We start from the raw sequence: 22,753 nt of genomic DNA, 5'->3' as shown, positions 1-22,753 counted from the left end.
AAAGGAAAACAACTCTGTAAGATTACAGAACTCTGATCAATGCAGTGACCAATCATGCCTTCTAGAAATTGATAGTGAAATATATCAATCATCTTGGCCATCTCTTGGCCAAAAGAAGATATAGATAGATAGATAGATAGATAGATAGACAGACAGAGAGATAGATAAATATATGGACAATGTGATAGTGAAGATGATGATGATAATGGCATTTATATGGTGTTTTGCTATTTAACAGAATACTTTGTATATGTTATCTCATTTGATACTTACAACATGTAAAGCAAATAAATGCTTTTATTATCCCGACTTAATGAATAACAGAATTATAGAGGACCATGACAAAAAATAAAAATAAAAACCACAAAGATGAATACTGATTATAACTTATTACCATGACAAGAGTATTCACTTCAATGGTTAGCTTCTTGGGCAGTTAATAATGATTATAAATACAGAAATAAATCCATTTCACTTACTGAGATGCTATGAATAAACCAACTTTTTAATTTTCCTTAATTTTGTTTGACATATTCTAGGTGTTTGTCAAGTATTAACACTGATACCACTACATTTAATCACTTTCTGCCTAGAATAAGGGCAGAATATTTTTCATTAGGTAACAGTAATTGGGCAACATGAGTACTAGTGGAAACACTAGCTTAAGACTTTAGGATTTCATTTTCAGATTGAGTATTCATTGTCTGGGACATTTTTACTGAATCTACATTCCATTTACTGAGTATGAGGTATTAAGATTGGGGAGGGAGAGAGGAAAAAAAAGAAAGAAGGAAGGAAGGAAGGAAGAAAGGAAAGAAGGAAAGAAGGAAGGAAGGAGAAAAGAAAAGCAAATAAGAGTAATAAGAGCACCTATCTCCTAAGGTTGTTGTGAAGATCAAATGTGTCTTGCACATAGAAGGTGCTAAATAAATGCTTATTCCCTCCTCTTCTTCTTTTTATGTTAGCAGCTGCTTGAAGAAGATAATTCTGATATACTCAGAAGGGCCCAAGAGATTTAACAACCATTATTCACACATATTATGAGTTCCAATAGACAGATTTTTATTCTAAGAAGTCAGTTTTCTCAATCCTTAGTTAGTGATCTCAATTCCTCATACTAGAAGCTTTTCTTTAGGAAGAACCTGTTTGCCCATGACAGCATCAGGATTACAAATATTTAAGGTACTCTTTGGTGTCTCCAGAGACAGTGGAGGCTGTGAGGGAAGTGATAAGAAAATTCATTAAATTTCTGTTAACTGCCATGTCATTCATACCATTAACAAAAATAATTTTAAAATGTTAATGTCCTTTGGTCCTGAAGTATTCTTCCAGGGCAGTGAGTTAAAAATCCATCTAAAAAAATAACTCTGTTCTTACAGTAAGATGCTTTTACAGGCTTCCAATTACACTAGAAGTATTTTATTAAAATGTATTCAAAATCTGAAGTTGTCAATGTCATTTTTCCAAAATTCTATTATATCCTAATGCAATAGCAACTTGATGACCAGACAATATCACAGTCCTTGGTGTTAATAATATTGAATACTTCCTGAGTCTTTGGAATATTGTATAATATGATCTTGAAAGCTTCAAGGTCAGTTCTCAGTCTGATTTTTAAATTTCCCGATAATATATTATTGAGCTTTTTATTTTCGCTTCAGTAAAAACCTGCCTTCAACACTTTAATAGTCTTGAACATAAAATAAAGGTAGAAATGATTAGCATTTGTAGGGCACTTTTAGGATTCTTTATGATTGTGTTACATTTGAGGTACATTTTTGTCACTTGCTTTAAATAGGTATTTAAATTTCCTTTAAAAAGTCAGTTTAAACCAGTCTTTATTGGTTTTCAGTAATTAGCACTTGCAATTAATCCACAAGCTTCTTTAAAACCAGACTATCTAAAATTCTAAAAGGGCCAGCACCAGCACTTTCCCCTTCCCAGATGCTTAATTCTATGCAGAGGACACTGTGTTAGATGGGGAAGGTACAAAGATGCAAATCAATAGTCTTTTCTAAGGTTGTCAACCAGCCTCTATTTTGGATCAGTTTCCCTAGTGTTCAGGTAATAATCACGTTGAGCAAAATAGAACTCAGAAATCATTTACACCAAAACCATCATTTGATAGACAAGGAAGAAACTGAGGTTTCTTCAATGGGGTTAAATGAGTTAATCCAGTGGCAAGTAGAACAGTCAAAATTTGACTCTAGGTGCTCTGATGTCCAAGGAGGTGCTATTTCCTCTGTGAAACACACAGTCTTATCACAGACTGATTACTTCTTAGATTAGGCCCTAACCTGAGGTGATAGTTGTGGGAGTGGAGAGAGAAGGACTGACATTTGAGATACTGTCAAGGCAAAAAGGGCCAGATTTGGCAACGTATTGGCTATGTGGGCAAGAGAATGAAGAGTTGAAGATAATGCCAAAATTAGGAAACTAGAAGACTCAAGAGATGGTGGCACTTTGGACAGAAATAAGGAAATTTGAGAAAGTTTAGGGGAAAATATAATGAGTTTAATTTGGGATAAATAGAGTGTAAATCTATTTTACCTTTGACCTTTGAAATGGCCGAGTAACTGAGGAGGTGAGGACTAAAGCCTGGATCTGGATATAGAGATTTTGGAATAGTCTAAGTTAATCAGAATTTACACTCTCAAATGCATCTCCTTTTCACTCCCACAGATATCACCTTAGCTTAGACCTTCATACCTTCCTGACTAGATTACTATGACCATCTCCTAATTGGTCACCTCTGATGTAAGTCTCTTTCCACTCCAGTCCACCATAGACAATACTGCCAAAGTCATTTTTTTTTCAATTAATTCTAGCAGTACTTCTGCTAGAAGTAGAACTACTTCTAAATAACATAAAACTTCTAAATACTTCTAAATAACATAGAGACTAGTACTAAAGTACATTAAAAATTCTTATAGAAATCTATGGATTTATTACAAATTACAAATGCTAATTGGATAATAGCTAATAGAGGCTGATTTAAGTTGATTGATTAAAGAAAATTTATATGAGTCCTGACTTAACTTTCCAGCCTCTTCAGACATTATCCCCCTTCCTGAATATTATCATCCACAATACTGTGGATCTCCCATCTGTGTCTTTCTCCACTCGTCCCATATGCCTGAAATGCCCTCCCTGGTTACATCTCCTCCTTCCTAATCCTTCCAACTACTAGTTCCCTCCCTCCCAAACTACCCTGTAATTAAGTCCTTTATATATATTTATATTTATTCACTTCAAAAATATAAAGTAAATGCATAAAATATGTAAAAGTGTTAGACCTACTTGTTATCTCATACATTAGCATGTAAACTCCCTAAACCTGAGACTGTTTCACTTAAATTCGTATTTTCAATACCTAGCACAGTGCCTGGTTATACAATAGGTGTTTTAAAAAGTATCAACTAATGATTATGATTATAGATAGGTAGCAAGAACATTTATTAAGCATTTACTATATCCCAGGAACTATACTAAAAGTTGGAAATTCAAATACAAGCAAAAATAAAACAGTCCTTACTTTTAAGGAACTAATATTCTAACCAAAGAAAACAACACAGAAAAGGTAGTGAGGCAAAGCTGTTAAGAGCAATAAGGATTTGTATTTATATAGCATTTTTTTTATTTTGCAAAGTACTTTATGAACATTACTTTGAGCCTCATAATTCTCTGTAAGGTAACTGTATCTAGGCATATTTTATTGATGAGGAAACTGAGGCATTTAGCCTTGGTATTTAACCTTGACCCTGGAATGGTAGAAGAGATGGGATCTGAAATCAAGACTTTCTGGAATGAAGGGCAGAACTAATTATTAATAAAGAATAATTAATAATAATAAATTTAATATCTAATTTCATTCCTGGATCAAATGGAGAATTGCTTTGACAAATGAAGCAATATCAACCCTAAAAATTCAAGTACTTTCTGACTACAGATTCAACACTCTCCCACTTCATATTCTCTAGGGAGAAAAAAAAAACTATCATAGAATCAAATGGAAAACTACTCCAAATCCTTTCTCCAGTTCCTGTAATTTTCTGACAACTCTGTTTTAAGATAAATCTGTCTTTTTTCCAAATCACCCATTACACAGCGTGCCCAGAAGCCATAGGGTGCCTCTTGATAGGAAAGAAAGGTCAGGAGGCAGTCAAAGTCACCGATTTCAGTTACTAAATAAACTAGGACTGTGACTTGCAGAATGTCATAACAACTTCCAAAGCACCAATTTGTGGCTTTTCAAGAGGGACAAGTAGGTGTGGGTTTCAAGGGTGGCACAACCACCCTCCCCCCAAAAAAAACCCTGAAATAACCACACAGATGTGTTGTGTTTACTGGGTGCTGCTTGGTGATGGTAAACTGTTTGCTTGCAACTAAAACAAGCATTCTCCCCTCACTTGCAACATGACCCGGACACGCTGTAATTTTCCTTGTAAAAAACAATGGGCCACCGCATGCTAAATTTTAACCAAGTTGCTTCTGAAGCAAGGGTTGGGCGTTAGGGGAGGAGAAGAAGGAGCAGCAAGACATTGAGGAACAAAAACTAATTCAATCCAGTAATTTCATAATAGCACATCATATAATAATTCAATAAATATGTCTATAATGTATGCCATATATTATAGTATTGTATGTTATTATTATTACATGTATTATTTAAATATATTTAAGTTTCTGCTAGTTATCTGGTAATACAAAGACAAAAAGAAACAGTGCTTGCCTTCAAGGAACTTATAATCTAAAATTGTAATCTCTGAGTTTGGGTGCCAGCTTCCCTAAATTTATATATAATGTTATTATATATAATATCAAATATAACAATATAATATATAATTATAATATTACTATATTATTATTATATATCATGTTATACATAATATTATATATAAAACAATATTGTGTGCTATTATATTATACATAATATATAATAGCATTATGTATTATATATTTTATATTATATGTAACCTTATATTATATTATATACAATATATAATAATGTTATATATGTAATATAATGCATATATTATATAACTATATAATAAAATATAATATATAACAAAACTGTATTTGCTGAATTTTAGGCCATTCATGTTTAATTGCTGGGATGGCTTTTGTAAGGTGGTTTACTTGACTCTTGTCATGTTGACATTACCTCTGTTCTCCTTCCTTTCCCTTTGGCACTGTTAGCAAGTATTGTTCTTTCTCTTGTACGTGGAGCCAGGTAGCTTGAAATGCTACCAAACAGTTTATGGAGCAGAGCGTAATAAAACAATCTCCCGATTGAGGGATGTCCAGCATTTATTTACCCATATAAATTTCAGCAGAGTCGTACTGACATAGTTCCAGTAAAGAACACTAGATGGCAGTCAAACATCATTTTATTGGCAGCCCAATGTATTGACCAAGTATTAAAGCACATGTTTAGCACATATTAGTTAAGTTAAACATCTTTTCTTCTTAATTATTCCAAGAACCTTGCATGATTCTATAGATTGTTACCTGGTTAGTATTTGTTATTTCAATAAAAATGAAATACATGTATATCAAGATATTCAGAAACGAATCATAATTTTAATTTCAATATAAAAGGCATAGTTTTGTTGTGTTTTTTTTTAAATAACGCAACATATCAAGGGTGAGTTCAAGCTTCTTCATTTTGTAACCCCAATTAAGAAATAATTTATATCCCTGGTGTCCCACAACCACCAGATAGATACATATCTAAAGATCTCAAAGGTGATGACCTTGAGAGTGAAAATTATTAATCATTGCCTCAGAGATTTAGAGATAGAAAGTGATCAAATCCAAAACCTTCATATTACCAAAAAAAGGGGCCCAGAGAGGCAAAGGTATTCCCTGGCGCAGGATATACAGGTTAAAGGTAGGATTTGAAGCCAAGTCCTCTGTTTCTAATTCTATTATTCAATTCACTAGCCAGGGGTCCTCAAATTTTTAAATAGGGGGCCAGTTCACTGTCCCTCAGACTGTTGGAGGGCCGGACTATGGTAAAAACAAAAACTTTGTTTTGTAGGACTTTAAATAAAGAAACTTCATAGCCCTGGGTGAGGGGGATAAACATTCTCAGCTGCTGCATCTGGCCCGCTGGCTGTAGTTTGAGGACCCTTCAACCATCAGAAGCTGGCCGAGCAATTAAAACACAAAACCGCGTTGAAAAAGTGGAAGAACATTTGCTTGTTTGTCCAGCGTATGTTTCTCAGAAGGAGAGGAGAGGAGCTCCACATCCCACTGAGCCCCCCTAGGTGGGCAATGCCTTAATCTGCCTGGTCGAGTCACAAGCAAGTCCTCAGTTACTTCCATTCCAAGTGCCGAATTTATTTGTTATTCTTTATCCAAATCTAACATCGAACCCAAGAGTCTAGGGAAAACTGATAGCTTCCACGCCATCAGAACTGCTTCCCGCTCAGCCATCACTGAAAGGACAAACGTGATAAGAGAAGTCCCGCCTCCGCATCACCGCGAGCAAGAGCTGCTGACTAATGGAGACATAGCAAAGACTACTGGGCTCCATGTCTGGCACGTGCTCCTGATGAGCGGTCTGTCTCCAAAGCTTAGTAAAGTGTTTTGCGCATAGAAAGTGCTTCGTAAATGCTTTAGTCATTATTCATTCATCCAAATCTGCAAAACGATTATGGAAACCTTGCCATAATTCTCTGATAAGATATCTACATTATTTCAACTAAAGTAAGAGAGACCTAACAATAATTATTTTTTATTAAAGCTTTTTTTTTATTTTCAAAACATATGTTTGCATAATTTTTCAACATTAGCCCTTGCAAAACGCTGTGTTCCAATTTTCCCTCCTCTTCGGCCAGCCCTTCCCCTAAGTGGTAAGTGGTCCAATATATGTTAAACATGGTAGAAATATAAATTAAATCCAAAATATGCATACATATTTATACAATTATTTTAGCTATAATTATTTCAAGCAAGATGGATGACACTGTACATAAAAAGCTGTTTTTCTGGCTACTCTTTATTCTCTGAGTACTCCGGGCTTTCACTTTCACTGGAGATACAAATTCAAAGAAATTAACAATTACTACACTCAAGGAGGTACTTTCCAAAGGAACAATGGATTAAGTTAAATAATAGAACCCTCCTTTTCCGTCTATTCCCCCCCCCCACTTCCTCCACATACACACACATAAAATTCAGGATTTGGATTAGAAGAGGAGAATTCATATCTTTTCTCTATCACTGTCCGTTTGAGTTTGACCAAGTCACTTAAACCCTTGGGACCTTAGTTTCCTCAATTATGATTATTTTATCAGGGGGATTATTCTGGGGCCCTCAAATCTCCAAGGGGCTCATGGGTAGATTTCAAGGACATTTCAAGGACAAGGACAACTTAGATGAGGAAATTGATTCCCAATTGATATTTAGCATTTCCTTCTATTATTTAAAAATGTGATCCTGACAAGTGGTCCCCAGCAACTTGTCAATAGGGACCAAAAAAAAAAAAAAATCGTACACATACACATATACATACATATTAAGAACTCCTGACTTAGATGATCTCTGTGTCCTTTTCTATTTCTATTTTTATAATTTTCCCTCCTTTAACTTCTCGCATACTTTCTTTTTCTACTTGAAACAGAATTAATTGTTTTATACTGATATATATTGAATTATTAGACATGATTGTTAGAGATCATTAGCTACATTAAGCTCAGATGAGGAAGCATTTCACAACGGAGAGATGTTCCGTTTCATGCTAGAGAAATGGGGAAATACAGGTGAAGAATATTGTATTTGTTATCAGAAAAAATCATAGTATTGCTTAATTTTACTTAATTGTTTTTCTCCATTATATGAGGATTCATAAGAGGATTGAGAGAGGATTGATCTGGCAGGTAGCTGGGGAAGAAGTATGTTTGGAGACAATTTTGATGCAAAACCAGAAGGCAGCATTTAAAAATAAATAAATTAAAGCTTGAATGAATACCTGTCAGTCCTTATTCCAAAAGGCAATAAACCTTAAAGGCACTGCTGGCAAGAAAGATTTAATCTCAACTGTGCTGCCCCAAAAATGACCTTCTGTAACACCATTCCCAACAACACCAAGGCAGTATGAGGGTTAAAGTTCTTTGGCAAAGAGAGTGAGCCAGTTTTTCTGTAATAATCATAGGTCCAACTGGGAATAAATAAAATTTCTGCATGAAGATTTAATTGCTCTTGATAACCTGGCTTCACTAGTATAACACAAAGGGACTTACAGTTATAAAACTTCTGTTAAGATACCTCTACTCTCTGGCTTTACTAGCTAAGCAATTGGCTTGAGTTTCAGCAACATTACCATATATAGATAGAAAGCTGCCTCACAAGAAACAGTGAAAGATTAATAAGGTCTGAGTCAGTATTTGGGGCCAGGGAGGAGCCTGCATGAATGGATGTTGCTGGGGTCACCGAATGAAGCCTGTTTTTATCAAACATTATTACTAAAAGTGTGAAACTACAGATGATTCAAAAGATAAGTCAGAAAAAAGGAAGTGTTGCAAACATTGGAGATTACCAGAAATTCCAACAGAAAGGGAATACTATACCTTAAAGTTCCTTCAGATTCCAGTGAACTCTAGAAAATAGATTTTTCTTTCCTTTAATATAGGGATGCTTGACTGTTTGTCTGACATTGACCCCTATGAGATTAAAGTTAAACCTCAAGAATCCTCCTCAGAATAATGTTCTTAAATATTTTTTAAAATATATAGGATTGGGGGCAACTAAGTAGTGCAGTGGATAAAGCACTAGCCCTGAAGTTAGGAGGATCTGAGTTCAAATCTGACCTCAAACACTTAACAGTTCCTAGCGGTGTGACCCTGGCCAAGTAACTTAGCCCTAATTGCCTCAGCAAATATATCTATATCTATATCGATATATATATATACATATATATAGATATATATTGAGATATAAATGTATATAGATATAGATATAGATATGTGTATGTATATATAGAATTAAGATGGAAGCCAATTATATTAAAATATAATTATTAAATATAAGAGTCATGAAGAGTAAGACCCTACTGAAATGACTAAACAAAAACAAAGAACAGTGTTAATCTGGTTGCTCCTGCTAGATTTATCCCCTGTTAGTTTCACATGGATTATCTTTTCTTGCGTGTGGACATAGCATACGGTCCCTATTGGGCAACCTTCTCTGTTGTTCTCTCCAAGTCACTGATCAACATTGCTCCACTGACCTCTTGACCATTAGTCGTGACTCCCAGGTACAACCCCACTGAGCATGAGATTTATAGAATTATAAATTCAGAGCTGGAAGGAGGATCAGGGTCATTTAATCTGTCTCATTTATACACATGTTAAGTGATATATAACTGGTCGTACTAGTGGTAGTTGTCCAAATTGGAATTTTGAACCCACGTACTCCCTTGTTTCCAGTGCACTAGATTGCTGTCCCCCTGTCTCAAGTGTTCAGCTGAGAGGTTACTTTTTCGTCATGGGAGGAGGCTGTTACTATTTTAGTTTAAAACAGAGACCTTTTGCTACAGGCTCATTAAGTCACAAGCTCATGAGTCTAGTGTGAATTCCTTAGGACAATCCAGAGAATGTCTCAGTCTTAGTTTCTCCAGCACATACCACAGTACCTGGCACAGAGTAGGGGCTTAATAAATGTTTTGTGACTTGATTTGATTATCTTTTTTTAGACCGAGAATACCCCAAAATGTCAGTAATTAGATTAGAAAAATCCCTAAGAAATTTTTCTTCCCCTATGAAGGATCTATCAGTTCTCTGAAGTTGATATTACTTCTCAAGAAGGAGATTCTTCATCCTAGGCACCAAGTTTTGTGTTGTTTTATTTTTGTAACTATAAAACAGTTGGAAATAACTAAACCTGGAAGCTGAAGTGCATTTTTTAATCTCTGTTCCTGCTTCCTAGGGTCAGAGGTCTCATAGTGATGTAGGATTAGAAAATCCTCATGGCTCCCTGTTTAGTTGGTGATTGCTAAATGGAGCAGAATCAGCATTCTTTTTGAAGCTAGCCTGCCATCAAATTGTCAGTTCTCTGGGTTTGGACTCTATAGTTTTGTTTTGTTTTTTTTTTTTTTAAATCCTGAGATCTTTAGGTCTCCCATGGAAGAGAGGAAAGGAACAAGAAAAAAAAAAAAAAATTAGGAACAATCTCAACATCATGATCTTTCCTCTATCTAACCATATTCTTAGTTATCTTACTGTCTTTGATATGTATATGTGCTGCCAACAATGAGCCAGTCCATATGTTATCATTGCCTCCATTTTGCACTCATTATCTCTATTTTTGAAATAAAGAAACAAAACGATTAATCTTCAAGATGATAGAGGGCAAAGCAAAAAAGCTCAGAACTCTAGTAATACTCCAGCAAGGATTAAAAAAAAAAAAATGACACCAGATCCAGTAGTATGAAGAAATTCAAGGAAAATTATAATAATTCATTTTGTCACTGCAAAAGGGGTTTAGTTAGAAAAGCTTGGCCCAGAAACATAGCTTAAGTAAGCTTTACACTTTGGAAACAGGAAAGCCAGTAAAGGCTAGAGGCTAAAGCTATACACTGGGAACAGAAAAACAGAAACTTCAAACAGGTTCTAGCCAAGAATGTCTAAAATTCTCCTGACCCCAAACTGAGGTTCTGGAGTATGTAAGATTTGGACTAGAAAGTTAAAAATTATGGCTTTTCTGGATCACATTGCCCGAGTACAGTCTGTCTCAGTGATGCATTCTGGATTGGAAATACTTTTTAAGGTTCTTGAAGCATACAGAATTTATGATCCAGGTGCCCTATAATAAAGATTAGAATCCAAGAATGCCCTACCATTTGTTTGGTTGTACACAGAGCCTAGCCCTGATGGAAAGTCCCAAGTCAGGAAAACTTGGAAAATGAATTACCTTCCTCTAAAAGGCTGCCTGACAAATTGAGGAGTAGCTAAATAAGTTGTGGTATATGAATATGATGGAGTACTTTGGGGCTAAAAGAAATAAATGATTTCCGAAATACAGGGAAAGACATAAATTGAGGCAGAGTAAAGTGAGCAGGAAAACAATTTATATTATAAACATCTATATTATTTTTTAAATTGAACAGTTTTGAGGACTTTTATAAATTGATGAAGAATAATATAGGAAGAATCAAGGGAACAATTTATAAAATAAATAACATTGGAAGATGTAAAACTTGTGACTAATATAATTACCATTCATGATTCCAGAAGACCAGTGATGCCGTCCTTCAGAGAAGATGGAAGAAGGTATAACCTGAAGAGTAGAACAAAAAGAAATAAATAAAGGGTAAGAATTTATGACTGGGGCTTGGGTGAGGGAAAAATAAGAAAAATATAAAATTGAAGTTGTATCAAAAATAGATTTCTAATGTTGAACAAACTTCATTCAATAAAATTCACTTCTTTGCAAGGAGTAGGATAGGGAGCAGAGAGGGCAAAATGTATAAAAGTATAAAATAAAAGGAAATGCACAATTAATGAAAACAAGTGAACATGGATAAGATTAACTCACAAAATGGAAGAGGGTAGGAAAATGAATTACAAATCAAAATCAAACACTACAATTTATAGAAAGTATATTGGAAAAATTTAAGAAATATTAAAATAAGGACAAAGGTGGGAGGGAAATGCATACATATATAAAAAGGTGGAGAGTAGTAATCATGAGCTTAAACAAAGTGATAGTAAAAGCAGATTTAATTAAGAGATAAACAAGAAAAATATATGATGCTTGAAGGATTATAGAATTAATGAATTAATTATTTAGCATATAAGCATAACGTGTAAATGCTTCCAGGATTTATAAGAAGAAATAGACAATAAATCTAAGTGGCACAGTAGATAGAGTGCCAGATCTAGAATCAGAAACACTCATCATCCTGAGTTCAAACCTAGCCTCAGATACTTACTAGTTAGTTGTGTGACTGTAAGCAGGTCACTTAATCCTTTTGCCTCAGTTTCCTCATCTATGAATGAGTTGGAGAAGAAAATGGCAAACTACTCTATTCTCTTTGACAAGAAAAAAACCAAATGGAAGAGTTAGACATGAAAGAAAAATGACTGAACAATAATAACCATATACCTTCTCCCAGGGACAAATATAACCAAAAGATAAATTAAGGATCTGAATAAAACTTGAAAAAACTGATTAGAAAATGGACATGATTGCTCACTAGTTATAAATAAGAATTTTTAAAAAGAGTATACATATGAATAGCAAAGACTTGTTCATGACATCCTCACAAAAACTTAACATGTAATAAGATATAAAACTTCCCAAACTAATATAAAAAAGCATAAATGTTTAATACGTTTTTACTAACCATGATGTATAAAGTCATGTTCATTAAAAGGCATTAAAATCAATTGGAGACTAAGTAACTTAATTCTAAAGAACAAACCTTATAATAAATAGAAAATTTTATCAAAAGAAGTGATAACAAAGTGACAATCCAAAACATTAAATTGGTAGATAAAACTAAAAACTTTTTTAACCAATAAAATAGAGAAATCATTAACTAATCTGATTTTTAAAAAGCAATAGGAAAAATAGATTGTTGTTATAAAATGAAAAAATAAATTATAATAAAATAAGAAGAAATAAAGGAAATTATTAGAAATTATTTTTGTCAAACCATATTCCAAAAAAAGTAATAATTTAAATTAATGGATAAATATTTATAAACTATTCTTTTAAAAATGATTGACAGTAGAGAAAACAAAAAATTTAATTAATTCAGATTCAGAAAAAGAAATTGAATGAGCTATTAGTGAATTTCCAAAGTGAAAAAAGACCAGATAGATTTAGAAGTAAATTCTATCAAATATACAAAGAAGAATTAATTTTAATATTATGTTAATTTTTTGCAAAAATAGCAAAAGAAGGAATTTTGCTAAATATGATATTAATACCTAAACCAATAAGAGACAAATCAAATTAAAATTAGTAAGTATGAATAGTAATGCAAAATTTATTGAAATGTTAATTGAGTTTATAGCAATAACCAGGCAAAAATTCTACCAGGGATCAAGGGGCCAATCAGTGACCAAAGAAGTGACAAAAAAGAGTTCCTAAGTAGCCTCAGCACTTCCAGCTTGGGCAAAATAGAAAGGAGACAGACAGACAGACAGATAGATTCAATCAATTATTAGGAAAACTATAATAATAAAAAATTGAATGTGAATCTTATGTGAATTTGAGAAAAACAATTTCTCTAACCACAAGTAAATTCATTTTTATGAACATCTTTCTTACATTATATATCTTTTTTTTTTTTGCTGTCAGTATGCTTGGGATATTTGCCTAGTAATAGTACATGTTGAAGTACTTGAATATTTTGTAGCCATACGAATTATTAAACTAATTCTCCACCAGTGATGTGTTAAGGCACCTGACTTCTTACAGCTCTTCCAATGATACTTCCCAACTTAGAACATATTTACTAGCTTGAGGAGCGTGTAGTATCTTAAGATTGTTTTCATTTGCATTTCTCTGATTTTCAGTGACTTAAAAGTATTTCAAATGTTGATTGCATTTCTTATTTTTAAAATTATTTAAATGATTAAAGTAATTATTTATTGGAGAATGGTTCTTATCAATTCCCCATAGAATCGAACATTAGACTATTATCAGTGATTTTATGTAAACATTTTCCTCCATCCATATATTTTATTCTAATTCTAGCTTCATTGACTTTTTTGTGCAAAAGTATAGCACAAAAGTATGCACAAAAGTATAGAAATCGATTTAGTTCTGTTTTCCAAGAACCAACCTAGCTAAGTACAGAGATTCACCACTAGTAGGCTGGTTACTTGATTAATTAATTCCTTGGGCATGGCAACTTATGAAAGAAAGAAAAGTAGGAAATGTCCCTTAGTTCTATTCAGATTTCTACTCTTTCATGTGATGATGACATGATGGCAAAAAAAAAAAAAAAAAAAAAAAGGAACAGAATGTTCAAAGAATCTACTTTAGGCCATCTATAAATAATAATAGCTGTCACTATAAATGTGAGATCTTTGTTCTATAATCAGTAAGGGGACATATTATTATAAGAATTAAATTGCATAAGTCTTGACATTCTTACTATAAATAAACAAAAAGACTAAAGGAAATCACAGTTAAATTTGAAGGATGGTTCACAAATTCTCCTTGGAAATGGAAATACATAAATGCAAAGACTGAGTTGGTTTATTATGCATAAAAAGACTACAAAGAATAACCTTTCATGGAACATTTGACCTTCTCATAAATGTAGTTCTTGTGACAAGTGTTTGCAAACAAAACTACCATGAAAATCATTATGGCTTATTCAACAAAATCTATTGCAGAACCTAAACCTAAGATAGAAAAAAGTTTATGAAGACCTTAGTGAGGCCCTGCAAGCTTAAATAATATATAGTTTGAGACCTTAGTGAAAAGGTCAAAGAAGTCAAAGGGCAGCCTAGAAAAAAAAAATCATGTTGCAATATGGTTCAGAAGAAGGAAATGGGAGAGGCCTAAAACTTATAAACTATAGAATAGTCTCATGCCTTTGCCTCAAAAATACCATCCTAAAGAAAAGAATTAGAAGGTCCTGGACATGCTGATCACTATATGGCATCATAAAAAAATGAACCAGCAGGAAATGACTCATTATTGAAGTGGAAGGCACTCCTGAGTCAGCTGTCTGTGTTTTCAGGATCCAAACTGGTTGGGTAAATAAATATAAAGCTAGAAAGAATAAAAGTGAGAAAAAGGTAATTAAAACAACTAAAACAATTCTAACTTGACTAATTTAAACATCTTATTGATAATTCAAAAATGAGATATGTGTGGAAGAGAAGACATCAATCAAAATTATCATACTTGCAAATCACAGTTTAACATATGGATCATTTGCAATAATTAGACCAAGAGAACCTAAAAAAGTTCCCTAGCCAGAAAACTCAAGACTTACTCATTAGGTAAGGAGATATAGAAGTCAAAACAACACTGATTGAGAATATGAAGTCGTTTGTAAAATCTTACAGAGATAGATTGTAGAAGATTATGAGTGTGAATAGAAATAAAGGGAAAGCCAGCTTAAAGAAAGCTTTGCAAAATAAAGAACTACAAGGATTTCTATAATAAACTTTTTTCCATCAATGAGGATGGAGCCAGGACATTTCGATTCTAACTTTAGGTCCTTGATGTGCTGTAGGAGGAAATAGAAAGGACAAGAAATAAAATGAAGATGCAAAGAGTAGTTGGACCACATCAAGAATCCATAAGAGTCTTTTCTGGAGGAAGAAAAGTTTTGAGGGCATTGAAACCCTCAAGAAGAGAATAGGAAACCAAGCATTTTTAGAAGAAAATGAAAGATTTGTATTTATATGTTTTCACTCAACCACTCAAAAAAAAAAGATATCTGAGAAAATATCTGAGGAAATAACTATTTTCTCATATGCTTTCTTTCCTATTTCTACAAAATCTTTATAAGAATAACTGACCAAAATCAAGGATGAAGATGAGAAGAAAATAGAATTTCAAAGAGAATATTACATAGTAGAGTACATCTTTGTCATCATAAGATTTAATAGAAAGATGTTCTTATTGCTTATTTTGGTCAAATAAAATGGAGCATTAAGCAATTACCCACATGAATTTTGCCCTTCAAAAGATAAGATTTGGATAAGAATAACTCTCCAATCAATAAAATTTTACTTACTAAATACCAGAAAAAACTTTCAGGGTTATTATGTGTGTGTACACACAAACACATACATACACAATCCTAATTAAACTTTCTTAAGATTTAAATCAAACTACATTACAAATTCAATAAATATTTATTAAGAACATACTATGTGTCAGGTACTATGCTAAATGCTAGGTTTACAAAAAAGAAGTAAAAGAAAGTTCCTTCCTTCAAGGAGTTAACAATTCATCCTTAGAATTTTGAAATGATCCTTAAAAATAAAATGCCCATTTTTCTTTTCTTTTTATTTCTTTGATTTTTTTCCTTTACATTCTGAAACTACTATTTACATTTGCTGCTGATTTTTTTGCTTATAGAAATAATTTTGATTAAAGACATTTTGGATCCCATGTAAGGTTGTATCCTTACTAATACCATATCCCAAGAAGCATACTAATAAACTAATCTCCCCCAGAAGGCTGAAAAACATGAAGTTCACATTGCAAATGAACTAGATGAACCTAAGAGTGAGACCTCAGTGTATCTGATTTGGAATGTTTAAGATAACCTGACCACTGTGTGGCTGTTGCCTACTTTGTCCAATAGGAATAACAACCACCCCATATCTTCGTCTTCCCATTGATCATCCCACACTTCCTTCTTACCTCTGCCTATAACTTAAACACCATCTGTGAAGCCTTTCCTGATCCCCCAACTGCCAGTGTCCTCCCTCCCAAACTAACTTGTATTTAAGTGCTTTACATATCTTTTATGTTTTTCTTATTCTATCATTCCCGTTATATCTGACTCTTTGTGACCCCATTTGGAGTTTTCTTGGAAGAGATACATAAATGGTTTGCCATTTCTTTCTCCAACTCATTTTACAGATAAGGAAACTGAGGCAACAGGATTAAATAATTTGCTCAAGATAACATAGCTAATAAATGTCTCACTTTGTATTTGAATTCAGGAAGGTGACTCTTCCTGACTCTAAGCTCAGCATTCTATCCACTGTGCCACATAGCCACCTCTTAATTAATATTAAGCCCCAGTAATCTAAAGACTTTCCCTTCCTTATCACTTCTTACTCCACCATATTTCTTTCCAAATTTGTTCCCATTTCCATTCTTTCAGTTTCCCTGCTGTTTTCCTTCAATCATTCCTTCTACCATTCTTCTACCTTATGAATAGGGATCTTATTTCTTAGGCCAGTAGTAATCTTACTTATATTACTAAATGTCCTCACAATTCTAGATCTTGAGGAATATGGGCTGGTAATTTCTGATCAAAGTTATTTTGACCATTGTTTTCCCAGAAGCATACATAAAGAAGGATGATATTAGAGAAATTAGGGTGCAGATCTCCCTACAATTAACCCTGCATGTGTACTGTCTTTCTGCTTATTTTTAATCACTAAATGGGTACATCCTGAGTCCTATTGAAGACCTTAGCTTACAAAGGCCAAGATCTCCCACTGCATCCAGGGCCATCTTCAATCTTCTTATCTATCTCTTGCCACTGGACCCAGATGACTCTGGAAGGAAAAGTGAGGCAAGTAATCTTGCCCAGCCCTCCCTCACTGAAATTTCACTTGCATGTCATGGTATCATCCCCCTGATGTCATGGTCCTCTTGGAGAATGAGAGACAAACAATTCCTCTAGAACATCTATTCTTCTCTTAGTACAATGGAATGAATAGAGAAATGCCCTACTCAATAAACTCCAGGCTCCTTATTGCCTTTGAGATTAAGCACAAAATCCTATTTGTCATTCAAAGTTCTTCATAACCTAGCCCTCTCCCACCTGTCCAGTCTTCCTATACTCTACTGTCTACTATGGGTTCTTCAGTCCAGTGACTAGCCTCTTTGCTCACTCTCAAATACAATGTTCCCATCACTGAGCTCTGAGTATTTTCTCTGGATGGACATCTCTACCGGGAATGCTCTCCCCCATCTCTGCCTCCTGACTTCCTTGGCTTCCTTTAAGTCCCAACTAAAAGCCTGTCTTCTACAAGAACTCTTAATTCTCATGCCTTCTCTCTCTTATTTATTTCCTTCCTATTTATCCTGCATATATCTTGAACAAATTTGTGGGCTTGTTTCCTCCTTCCAGATTGTTAACTCCTCGGGAGCATCTTTTGCCTCTTTTTGTATCTCCAACCTTTGATATAGCTTTAAGCACATAGTAAGTACTTAATAAATATATATTGACTGATTTGGGGTGAGAAAGAAATGGGTTTTAACCCCATCTCAGATCCTTACTAGCTGAGTGATCTTGGAAGTTATTCAGTCTCTTTATCTTTAACCTTTTATCTTTTGGGAGCCCATTCAAAATGGCCTTCTTTCAGATTTCTTGGCTTCCCAGTGGAATGGAATCACAGTGGAATACCACAGGCTCCCCCAGGGCAATAGAGGGGTATACAAGAGGAGCTACAATATATTTGCCTCTGATGAATTGCATAGTAAACGTGTCATAAAAGGATATATCATCAGAGATATGTATTTTGGGAAAAAACATGGGTCAGCCAAGTAGCAGAGAAAGACAAATGTGCCAGTAAACTATTAAAATTCAAAAATGACCTAATTTCACACCACTTTTTATACACTTCCTTATGACAACAATTTTGCTAATAAATATTTCTGTGGCTTCTAAAGATAAATACAGTTATTCATAAAGTGGCCATCATAACCCTCTAGAAAGGAATTCTGAGTTACACCTAACCACTTCCTCCTCCCAACCAGAAGCCTTAGTTTAGTTCTTTAGGGCATGGATAATAGGATGTTTTAGGGATGTTGAACCTCATTGATTAAAAAATTGTTTTCAAGAGACATTTAATATAAGGGCTAGAAAGAAAATAGACTTTCAGGAAAATATCTAAATTTGTTAAAAAATACAAACCCATTAAAAATGACTTTTACAAATTGAGAAAATAAAGTTTAATTTAAAAGTTGTCTTAAGAATATGATAAGCCTATAGTTAAGATGTATTCTACTGGGGAGAGGTAGACCTTGACAGAAGATCATGTCAAATTTTCCTACTAGTGGTGCTGCTGCTGCTGCTACTACTACTACTACTACTACTACTGCTGCTACTACTACTACTCTCTTCCTCTTCATCTTTTTTCCATGTCTTACAGAATATTTCACCTTGGTAACACATACATCTGTAAGCTCAGCTCTGCCACCATGCCTTCCTAATACCATCATCAATTATTATTCCTGCTGCATCTGCATACAGAGGCTTCTAGGTAATATGCTAAGCCTGAAATTAGTAAGAACTGAGTTCAAATCAAGACTCAGACACTTGCTAGCTATGTAACCCTGGCTGTCTGCTTCAGTTTCTTAAACTATAAAATAAGGATTAATACTAACACCTACCTCCCAGGATTGCTGTGAAGGTCAAATAATACGATATTTGTAAAATGCTTAGCACATGGTAGGTATTTCATAAATGTTCTTTTCCTTACCCCTTGACACTGACACTTCAAGGGAATCCTGGGTAGCTGTGAGTCCTCAGAGCCTTGGGTACATAGCTGAACTTTTTCCAAATTCTTTTACACATCATTGTTGTTCACTTCTCCAAGAGGTCTTATTTCATTTCATTAGTGGGAGGGAAGGGCAAGTTCTTTTACACCCATTCCATGGGATCAGAAGCTAAGAAAGTGACAATTGACTATTAAAATATTGCCAAGAATAGTTAAGCATGCTGGCTCCAAAAAATCAGTCAGCTGATCTAAGATAGGACATTAGCCTAACAGATCTATTTCATGAAAGGAACTGCATGGTCCCAGAGATTGTCCACAATAAGAAGTTCAAGAAAAACCCAACTGAGAGCTGATTCCCAACTTATCTTCCATAAGTATGAGTATTTTACATGAAATAAGTCAACAACAACAACAAATAATAAGTGAAATAAGATTATAATAGACATCTCTGGTAAAGTCTTCTGGGAAACTAGGCTTAGCTCACTTTTTAAGATTTTTATCAATAATTTGGGTAAAGGTACAAATAAAATATGTATTGAATTTGTAGAAGACAGAAATTTAAGGTTCAAAAGTTCAAAAATCTATATATCTCAACTTGCTAGCATAAGGTGAAATCTAGTAAGAGGAAATTAAAAAAAAAAAAAAAGGACAAAGGTTTTTTTTATTTTAGCATCATGACTGCCATTACCTACTGCTTTTCATCTCATATCATCAGGGTAGGCAGAACATCTAGTAGAAAAGTGGATAGAGTGTTGGACTCGAGCCAGGAAGGCTTGAGTTCAAATTCTACCTGAATTACTCACTAGTTGTGTGACCCTGAGCAAGTCCCTTAATCTCTCTCGCATTCTCAGGTTCCTCCTTTTTGAAGAGGCAGAGATTGGATTCAATAGTTCCTTTGTAGTTCTAAATCTGTGATCCTAGGATTTCGAAATCTAAAGTGTCTGTTAGAGGAATCATCTTCATTTTTCTGCTTGGTTCCCTTTGCCTTTCATTCCCAGGCCCCTGAAAGGAAACATCTGTTCATCCTGTATTCTTCTGAATGCTTTTCAGGGAGTAAATCAAGGTCTAATTTCTTTTATTTCTTGTTGTCACCAATGTCACAGATAATGTGACTATTTTAAAGGAAGGCTAGCCTGAGCCAGAAACATTTCATTAAGACACTTGGTTTCCTGATGCAGTTTGAAGCTTGGACCCAGGGCAGGAAGTTTGCTTCTCTCTGTGAACTTTGTGGGCTGCTGTGGTGATTGGGGTGGAAGCCCTGTCCCTTGTACACTTCAGTCAGAGCACTTGGGTTCTTTCCCTGGGGACCTGGTTTGCCTGAGGTCGTGAGAAGTCCTCCAGAGCTCCAACATCTCTTAGAAGGTTATGAATGGAAATTCTTCCCCTTTCTATCTCCCTCACTCCACCCACTCATCCCCAAGCCCAGCGTGGAATACTTAATACGGAAATGCTTGTAGGGATAGAATTTCGCCTTTGGAAATCATAGGAATTTAAATGTCAACAATTTAATACAAGTCTCTGTGAACCTAGAAAAAAAAACAGAGATAAACATTGTGTGTGTGTGTGTGTGTGTGTGTGTGTGTGTGTGTGTGTGTAATGGCAATTACTGAGGACTCACAGCATTGTAGCATAAACATTGCCAAAGGACACAACTTTAACTCCTGGCCACGTGGGACCTTGATCAAGTTCTTTGACCACTCTAAGAGGGTTGGTTTAGATGATTACTGGGGTCCCTTTTAGTTCTTGACCCAGTGACTGTAGGATCATCCAGGAGGAATAAATTTGCTTTTGGTTCCAAGAAACAATTTGTCAACCCAAAGTCCAGGGCATCCAGTATTTATTGAATCATCTGAATCATATCTATTACTGTTATTATCAGCTCACATTTATAGAGGGCTTTAAAGTTCTCTCTTTTGATCCTTACAGCAACCTTGTGAAGTAAGTGCTATCATTATCCCTGTTTTACAGTTGAGAAAAATGAGAATCAATAAGGTTAAATGGATTGACAAAGGTTACATAATTAAGTATCTAAAGCAAGATGTCAGCCTAGGTCTTTTTGATTCAAGATCTTTCAAGGCAAAGGTATGCTTTGTTTTGGTGAAGAGATTATTAGTATTGATGAAATCAGTGATTAAAATGGACCCCTCCATAGTCCCTTCACCAACTCATACTCACACTGAAGTCTGAGTCACTCAGGGAAGATTAACTATTATCTTATCTGGAATTCAGGAGCCCTTCATCTTGTGTTTTCCTTACAATCAGTCAGTAGGCTTAAATGACTTTTTTAGCAAAGGTATTTAGTCAGATAATATAGGGAAAGGGAAAGGAATAAGCATTTATATAGTGCCAGATATTATGCTAGCACCTCACAAGTATCTTATTTATTCCTCATAAACACCCTCTAAGGTAAGTACTGTTATTATCCCCATTTTACAATTGAGTACACTGAAGCAAACAAAAATTAAGAGGTTAAGTCCAGTCACACTAGTAAGTAACTAGTCCACAGCTAGTAAGTGTCTGAGGCTGGATTTGAACTCAAGTCTTCCTAACTCCATGTTCATTACTCTATCCATAGTACCACTTAGCTATCAAGAATAGTTGATATAAAACATTCTATCACAATTCTTTTCCTGAAAACATAAGTTCCTAAGTTCTTCTCTGGGGGAAGAAGTCACCCTCATTGATATTGTTGATCAGTACAGTCACAGGCTCTACAACCTGAAGATGATCCTACAGCTGAAGTTTTCTATTGTTTGACTATTTTATTGCTGAACTGAATCAGAAATTCCACTGGAAAGCCTCAGTGCTATTGTTAGCTTGTTTGAGAATAGTTCACACTTTATAAAGAGATCATCACTTTGTTTATACATTATTCATCAGATATAACTATCCATAGATTTAAATATCCTTAAATTTAAATTATAAATATCTTTATAATTATTAGCTGAGGTTATGGTGGAACCCCTATTTTACATTAGGACCCTGGATTTAGGGCTGAAAAGGGCTTTAGAAAACATGTAATATAATTATTACAGATGAGGAAAGTCAGGTTAAAAGAGACCAAGTGACTGGGACAAAGTAATATAGGCAGTAAGTAGCAGACCTGGAATTTGAACCCAGAGTCTCTGACTCCAAATTCAGCACTTTTTGCATTGTACTTTTGAAATATTATAGTAATAACAAGAAAACCATAAGGACTTATGCTCAGGGCCTCTAGTCCTAATGAGTAAAACACCTCTCTATGTTTACAATGCAAGGATTTACAGATAAAGAAGCTCAGCACAAAAAGAGCCTACAAAGTGACTAGGGAAAACAGTGAGAATAGAATCAGTAGCTAAGATTTCCTAAGTAAGAGCAGCAATAAGTAATGGCAACCAGTCAGTCAGTCAACAAGTTTTTTTTTGTTTTGTTTTGTTTTTTTTAAGTCTTCCTATGTTCCAGGTGTCTGCCCAGACAAAAAATTTACAGCTGTTGGGGAAGTGGAAAAGATCTATGAAGAAAAATCATAGTTGTTTTACTGCGTCACTGCCCTTTTCCTGAAATATATAAATCTTCTCCTAGGCTGATCTCCCTCCTTATAG

General features: G+C 34.4%; 1 long non-coding RNA gene across 5 annotated transcripts in view; it reads right to left on the bottom strand.

The window, feature by feature from the left end:
• LOC127564563 (uncharacterized) overlaps positions 1–22,753 on the bottom strand; it is a 262,634-nt gene that overhangs the window by 218,132 nt on the left and 21,749 nt on the right. For 3 of the 5 annotated variants that reach the window (XR_007954301.1, XR_007954298.1, XR_007954300.1), the window contains one exon: positions 11,223–11,283. This is a non-coding gene — a long non-coding RNA (uncharacterized LOC127564563). Of the gene's footprint in view, positions 1–11,222; positions 11,284–11,938; positions 12,039–19,154; positions 19,337–22,753 lie in introns of those variants that run through there. The other 2 variants (XR_007954299.1, XR_007954302.1) reach the window with 2 other exon arrangements.

This window comes from Antechinus flavipes, chromosome 5 (genome assembly GCF_016432865.1).
Source record: "Antechinus flavipes isolate AdamAnt ecotype Samford, QLD, Australia chromosome 5, AdamAnt_v2, whole genome shotgun sequence".
Taxonomy (NCBI): domain Eukaryota; kingdom Metazoa; phylum Chordata; class Mammalia; order Dasyuromorphia; family Dasyuridae; genus Antechinus; species Antechinus flavipes.
The sequence above is the reverse complement of the archived record's forward strand: the minus strand, read 5'-3'. Positions and strand labels throughout refer to the sequence as shown.